We start from the raw sequence: 7,432 nt of genomic DNA on the forward strand, positions 1-7,432 counted from the left end.
TCCTAGCCATATTGCTGTACACGTGTTAAGGGCTGACCACTTGGGATTGGATAACCTATCTGGATGCTCATTCTTGGGAAAAACTGATTCGCCTTCTGTCAGCCACAGTGAGTTGTGCTTAGCTCTTCTCTTCATCGAGGGGTGGGGCTTTGTGACATTTCCCTCATGTGCATTGGCATGTCGACTGGTGGTATCACTATGCAAGTCTTGTTTAGGTAACTGTATTGTTGAGATTTCATAGGTACAGTTTTTCTGTCATGTATAGAAGATACTAGCAACAAGTGTCCTGGGTCATCTGGTTCTTCCCATCTTTCTTCCCCCTCTTCCATGGTTTTTCTGGGCCTTAGGAGTAGGAGTTACATTGTAGGAAAGCCAGTTGGGGCTGAGCACCTGTGGTCACATATTCTCTACATGTGGACCAGTTGTATATCTCTATAATGTTCTCTACTACAAAAGAAGGGTTTTCTTGTGGAGGGGTGAGAGTTACCCTTATCTTTGGGTATAAGAGTAAGCATTTAGAGTATTGTTAGAAAGTATATTGATTTTGGCAATTGTGGGTTCTCCCCTAGGGTCTCGAACCTCTCTAGCCATAGATATTGGCTAAGTTTATAGTACTGGGTGTGCATTCCCTCCTATTGAGTAGACCTTAAGTTCTATTAGACAGATGTTGGTCATTCCCGTGATAAAGTGCCCTTGTGCTGTTATTGTGCCATGGGGGTATCTTGTCAGAAAGGTATCACTGAGGTTCATAAGTTTTATAGCTGGATAGGAATGTTGATTTCTCTTTTCCTTTGGCAGCTTGCATAGCATCTTCAGGTACTACTCGAGCTAGTCCTTGGGAAGGAGGCTTGCAGGTCAGTTCCAACTCTATTTCCCTGAGGTCTATGTCTGAAATGTGTAGTATCTTTAACAAAGGCACTGAAACTATATCAATAGCTATGTCAAAATGGAAAAGAATTTCCCAAGAATAAAAATATTGGGAAAGTTACAGTAAGTAAGGTTTTTTGGACTGTATAAACACTAAATTTCTGGATGTCAAGCAGCAGTTTTATGTTGAGGTATAGCAACTTAATATTAGGGGATCCTGGAAAAGTGACTAAAAGTTTGTACAGTTTGAAAGCACAGACAAATGCAGTCACCTTTAAAATGTGTAAACTCGTGATGAAACATTTGAGTACTGAGACTGTGACTCAGTGTAGAGTATTTGTTTAGTATGAGTGAGACACGGGCTTTGTTCCCGATATCCCCCAACAGTCCTTCAGTCTTCCTTTTGGTGCTTAAATTGATTTTCTTTTAGGAAGAGAAATTTCTGTTGCACGAATAATAAAAACCTAGAGATAGATATTGGGGTTCAAGTCGAAGATCAGAAAAGCAAAGCAGTCAAGCAACTAGAGAGATCTTATCTCTACCAACTCTCAGACGAACAAAAAATATTCTACTCTCTGCCCAGTCACATTGCTCCTGTCTTCTCTCCATTAAAGGTGTGTGATTCCCAAAAGCTGGGATTAAAGGTGTGAACCATCACTACCTGGATCTGTTTGTGGATTGATTTTGTGTAGCCCAGGGTAGCCTTGAACTCAAAGAGATCCATCTAACTCTGTCTTCTGAGTCCTGGGATTAAAGGTATGTGCCACCACTCCCTGGCCTGTAGGGCTGACTAGGGTGGCTGCTTTGCCTTCTGATCTCCAGTAAAACTTTATTAGAACACAAATACTATAACACTAAAAATGTCCAATGTTTTTGAGGATGCAGTGATTTGACCTTGTCAAAAGAGATAAAAGTGTACAATTTATTAGCTTTGAAAAGCAGTATGCAATTTTTTGTAACTCTCTCAAAGGTCTTACTGCTTGAACTCATAAATTCATTTTAGAAATTTGTCTAAAATAGCCTGAAAAACAAACATAAGAAACTGTGCATAGGGGCTGGAGGGATGGCTCAGAGGTTAAGAGCACTGATTGCTCTTCCAGAGGTCCTGAGTTCAATTCCCAGCAACCACGTGGTGCCTCACAACCATTTGTAATGAGATCTGGTGCCCTCTTCTGCTTTAGAGTATATATGTAGGGAAAACACTGTATACATAATAAATAAATCTTAACAACAGCAACAAAAAAAAAAAAACTGTGCATAGAAACTTTAAGCCCAGCATGGAATCAGGAAAATGGATCACTAACAGTTAAATACCGAATGTGAAAACATTCCATTTCCTCCTTCATACTGGACATTTCCATTGTGTGTTTGGGGAAATCTAACAGCTGAGGAAAAGGCTAAAGGAAAGAAACAATGAGTGAGCTCTGTGTGTTGTATTTTTTATTTTGCTCAGAAGGATAGGAAAGACAACTTAAAAAGTAATGCAGCAGAAACAGTAGACTGGGGGCACTGAGGTGAGGGGGGAGGGAATGGGAGGAGAGGCAGGAGGGGAAACTGCGGTTGGGCTGTAAAATAAATAAATAAATAAAAGTAATTCAGAGGTTGTCATTACCATCAGAAAACAAATGTTTGCTGTTGTGATCCTTCTGCATCATCCTGAAGTTAAACAGTCTGAAATTGATCTTTGAAACCTTGGAAGATGGCTATAGAATACTACAGGGATTACTCTGGTCACTTGTTGGTTAGTTGGTCTTTCTTCAGAGATAGGGTCTTACTGTGTGGCCCATGTTGGCTCGGAGTTGATGCATTCACTTGCCTCTGCCTCCTAAGTTCTTTGATTGTAGACCTGCCCTACCCAGATATTTACATCTCCTGTTAGGTCTTATTAACGTACATATTTTTCATGTGCAAAGAAAGTGATGTTTTCAAGCTTTGACATGATATATTGTTTTTGAAAAAAAAAAGTATAGATTTGACTTTTGTATACACAATTTTTTGATCCTACATTCTTGGCACACAGGCCATTCTTGAGGAGCTGTGGTTATCTTTGTGATTTAAAATTTTGCTTTAACTTGCTATTTTCTGTTAGGTGTATGGTTTAAGAAGAAATAGAACACTATCTCTTGCCTTAAAATGTCAAGGAGTTGGGGCTAGAGGAGTGGTCAGCAGTTAAGAGCACTGGCTGCTCTTCCAGAGGTCCTGAGTTCAATTCCCAGCACCCACATGGTGGCTCACAACCATCTGTAATGGGAGCTGATGCCCTCTTCTTTCGTGCAGGCACACATGCAAATAGAAGCACTCACACACATAAATAATTCTTCTAAAAATAGCCAGAAATTGGGCTACGTTTAAGATTAATGAAAACCTTAGTTAGGTAGTGTTCATTTTTACTTTTTTTTCCATAAAATTTCTTTATTTTCTAGATTTTTTTAAACCAACTACTTGCTGCTGATGTTTTGTTTTTTTTTTCTTTTGTACTTTTGAGACACAATTTCTATGTATCCCTGACTGTTCTGAAATTCTCTATGTTGACAAGGCTGGCCTTGAATTCAAAGAGATCTGCCTGCCTCTGCCTCTGCCTCTCAAGTGCTGAGATTAAAGGTGTGTGCCACTATGCCCATGCCCAGGTCTAATTGCTTTCTTAAGATTTTTTATATTTTGTGTATGTGTGTGTATGGTGTGTGTGGTTTAGTGTGGTATGTGTGGTGTAGTATGGTGTGTGTCATGTGTATGTATGTGTGTGTGGTGTATTGTGATGTGTGTAGGTATGTGTATGTGGTGTACTGTGTAGGTGTGTGTGATGTGGATGGTGTGTATATGTATGTGTGTGGTACGTGTGATGTAGTGTGGTATAGTGTGGAGTGTGTGATGTGTGTATGTATGTGGTTTAGTGTGATGTGTATTGTGTATATATGTATGTGTGTGGTGTGTAATGTGTGTGGTGTGTGTATGTGTGTGTGGTGTAGTGTGTGTGATGTGTGTGGTGTGTGTATGTGTGTGATGTAGTGTGTGTGATGTGTGTATGTATATGTGTTTGGTGTAGTATTGTGTGTGTAGTGTGTTTGTATCATGTTTGTACGTGTTGGTGTGGTGTGTAGTGTGTTTGATATGTATATTTTTATGACAGATTTCATTTGAAGATAAATGAGAAAGAAACTTAGACATATTAATGAACTGTCTTTATACAATTTTAGACTGTCTTAAGCATATTTTGTCCTGGTTCACTTACTACCTGAGTTTGTTTTAGTTTAACATTAACTGGGTGTGTGTCACAAAGACAGAAATTGTCCTTTAGACAACTCGCCGTAAGCCGTCACTGATCTCATCCTGAAATAGTGGACTTTTATTGGTGTTGGTTTCTTTCATGGACCCGTAGGCTTTGTGATTGAAAATATTATGAGTATCATGTGATAGCAGCATTCATGTTCTTCTTCTTATGCTTTGAATTTTTTCCTTCTTTAGAATGTTTACATTCCCTATTGGTATTGACTCCATTTATGAGATTTGAATTTATTAGTAATATTAACTAATATATCTAAAGTGTTCATAAAATTGCTTAGATCAACTTTTAGAATTTCATTTAAGTTAACTCATGGGTTCTAAAGCAGCAGTGATTTTATTTGTGTCCTAGGAGACATAGAGCTATATCTGGACTTAGCTTTTAGTTGTCACATCTAGAAATGGGGATTTTGGTGATTGGTCATTGGAAGGCAGAATCCTAAGATTCACAGGCAACTATAACATGGTTCTTTGGGCTCTATATATTAATAGTGATGAGAATTTAAAGTCCTGGTTTAGTGTAACAACGTTATTCAAAAGTAAATACTCTTTACGTATTAACATTGTTAGTAGATATCATACTGAACTTTATTTTGGACCTTTGTTTTTGACAGACAGGCTACAAGGACATCTGTGTTGTCTAATGGACACAAACTTTGGGAAGTTGTGGTTTATAATCTGCTGGCTTGGGTTTCAGCCTGTCTCTATTATGCATGTTTAGGTAGTGCAGCTTCACAGATGTTTAAAGAAAGACATCATAAATGCTTTTTTAGGTATTTAAAGTTAGGTACCAAACATCATGATTTAATCGTAAGTTTTTAGTACTTAGAAGCATGGTGTAAGGGTTTAAATTAAGCGTTGTCACACCCAAAGGCTATCTGCTTGCTTGTTAACAGATGGGGTTTGGAGAGGCAGGAACATGCCAGAACCTCTAACCTCATCACTGGAGTAGCTGGTTGATGGGACAACAGTTTGGTTGGCTGTTCGGAGATGGAGCTTTTTGGGGTATTTCTATGAAGTGATGCCTTGCTCTGGCTTCTTATCTCTCAGTTACTGTCTGTTGGCTGAGTAAGCAGCCCTCTCTGCTATGTGGTTCACCCACTACTTTTTTTGTCTTGTCTGAGGCCCATACTGTAAAGCCATCTGATCATGGATCTCTAAAACCTTTAGTCATTTTAGGTTCCTGGAGGTATTTTGGTACAGGGATAAAAAACAAATAGCCATATTTTTTATTATCTTAAAAAAATTACAACCTTCACTCATGAGGCAGAGGCAGGGAGATCTCTGAGTTTGAGGCTAGCCTGGTCTACAGAGTGAGTTCTAGTACAGCCAGGGTTACACAGAGATACTCCACCTCAAAAACAATAATAACAAAAAATCCAAACAGACAAAACAACAACGACAAAAAAAACCCCAACAAAACAAAAAGGTTCAATCTTGAATTTGGGAGTAGCTCAGTAATAAACACCTGACTTGCATGGGAGTGGCCCCAAGTTCCAACCCAGCAAAAAGGAAAAAGAAAAACGATAAATGAAAATTCCTAATGTAAAACTCATATATTTTAAAATGAGATGACTAAGAAAAATAATCTATAAAGAGGAATACAGGCCGTTTCATTATTTTGTTTAAACACACAGTGAACTTTGATTTTGTTTTGTTTTTTTTTTATGAAAAAAGCCTTGAACTTTTAAACACATGTATAGGGAAAGAAGGCCTTTTAAACATGTTTAAAGTTAGAAAGCCTTTCTTTTTTTAAATAAGCCACAGTGGCAAAGTTCTTTAAAAATGTCTCTTTTTTCTGGTACAGAACTGAAAGGTCCAAATATAACTTTTCCCACATATGTGAAGAGTTCTAGCTTTTAGCATTCCCAGAAACAGCAGAGTTTAACATGAAAAATCATTTTATAGAATTTTGGAACAAGTTGGTTCTTGTCATGGACAGAGGCAAAACAGACTTAGAAATTGCTTGCAGTTGATGCTTTTAGGGTAAAACACTTCTAGACTTTAATTACATCATTTATGTCACCACTTTCTTGCCTCTAAGCTTTCCAGAAATTAGAAAAATGATGAATTTTGGTTTATCAAGGGTTGCTGTTTGCATGTGACCTAGGTTTGGCTTCAGAATATCTGAGCTATAAGGGAAAGGCTTTATTACATTGGTCAGTGACTCTGTAATGGAACACATACAAGTAACACCATATTTTGGAAAAGAACAGGAAGTGCTCTCAGAGACTGGAAGAGTTTTTACTAAAATGCCAATATTCCAGACCAGAACCCTGTGTTCCCCTAGGGTGGAATGGTAGAGCTGGGAAGGGCTGTGCTGGCTTAGTCATTTGATTTCTGCTCATCTAGTTGGGGGAACTGCTTGAGGCTCAGCTGGGCAATTCTAGCTATTGAGGGATTCTGGGCAAGCCTAACAATCAAGAACACCAGTGGGTAGTAGATTGTGAGCAAATAGGGAACCAATAAAGAGCCATGAGAGTTGTTTTTTTTTCCCCTAAATTGTATAGTTGATTTCTACCTCCAGTTCTTATCCCACCTTCCTCTGAAGAGGTAACACTAACTACCATTATGGAATTGTGGTAACTGCTATTGTCTTGAATCCCAGCTAGGTGGTCCTAGCTATTGATGGTCTCTGGGTGGCAATAATGAGCCCCAGTAGTAGGAAGTTTACAGGTTCTTTCAGTGTGGCCCCATATTTCGATATGGCACAAAAGCCATTAGTCCCGTCCTAGCTGATCACGTAGCTCTGCAGACAAGCTGTCTCTGCCCTGAACAAAAGCCAGGATGCCTGCTCCTAGCTTCTTTTGTTAAAATGTGGATTACCTGAGAAGAAATGTTTGACTGAAGCTGATGACTTAAGAGTTCAGACGTTTGGTGCTTCCTTTCTTTTGTAATTTGGAAGGTGTCTTATAGAGATGCTAATTCAGGGCCTACCTGACTGCTAGATGCGGAAGTGACTTGAGCCCCGGCACCTAGTAAAAAATCTGCCCCCTAGAGCTCAGGAAGGCAGTCTAACAGTCAAAGAGCCTGTGTTCTACTCCTTGCTGTGCAGTGCAGCTTCAACTGAAAGAAAAAGCCAGACTTAAATTAAAGTAGCCTCTGAGGTAAGCAGGTTAAAATGCTTTTTCATTTCACAATTTTGCCTTTTTGTTAATAGTCTGCTGTTTGTAGGCAAGTGAGTTCATATCCAAGGTGGATTGATTTCAGTGCTGTACCTCTAGTAAAGTTTAAAGTCAGAGATTGTGATGCATTCAGAAGTTCCTTGATTGTACAGGATTTTAAG

The sequence above is a fragment of the Microtus pennsylvanicus genome, unplaced genomic scaffold, assembly GCF_037038515.1.
Source record: "Microtus pennsylvanicus isolate mMicPen1 unplaced genomic scaffold, mMicPen1.hap1 Scaffold_53, whole genome shotgun sequence".
Classification (NCBI taxonomy): Eukaryota; Metazoa; Chordata; class Mammalia; order Rodentia; family Cricetidae; genus Microtus; species Microtus pennsylvanicus.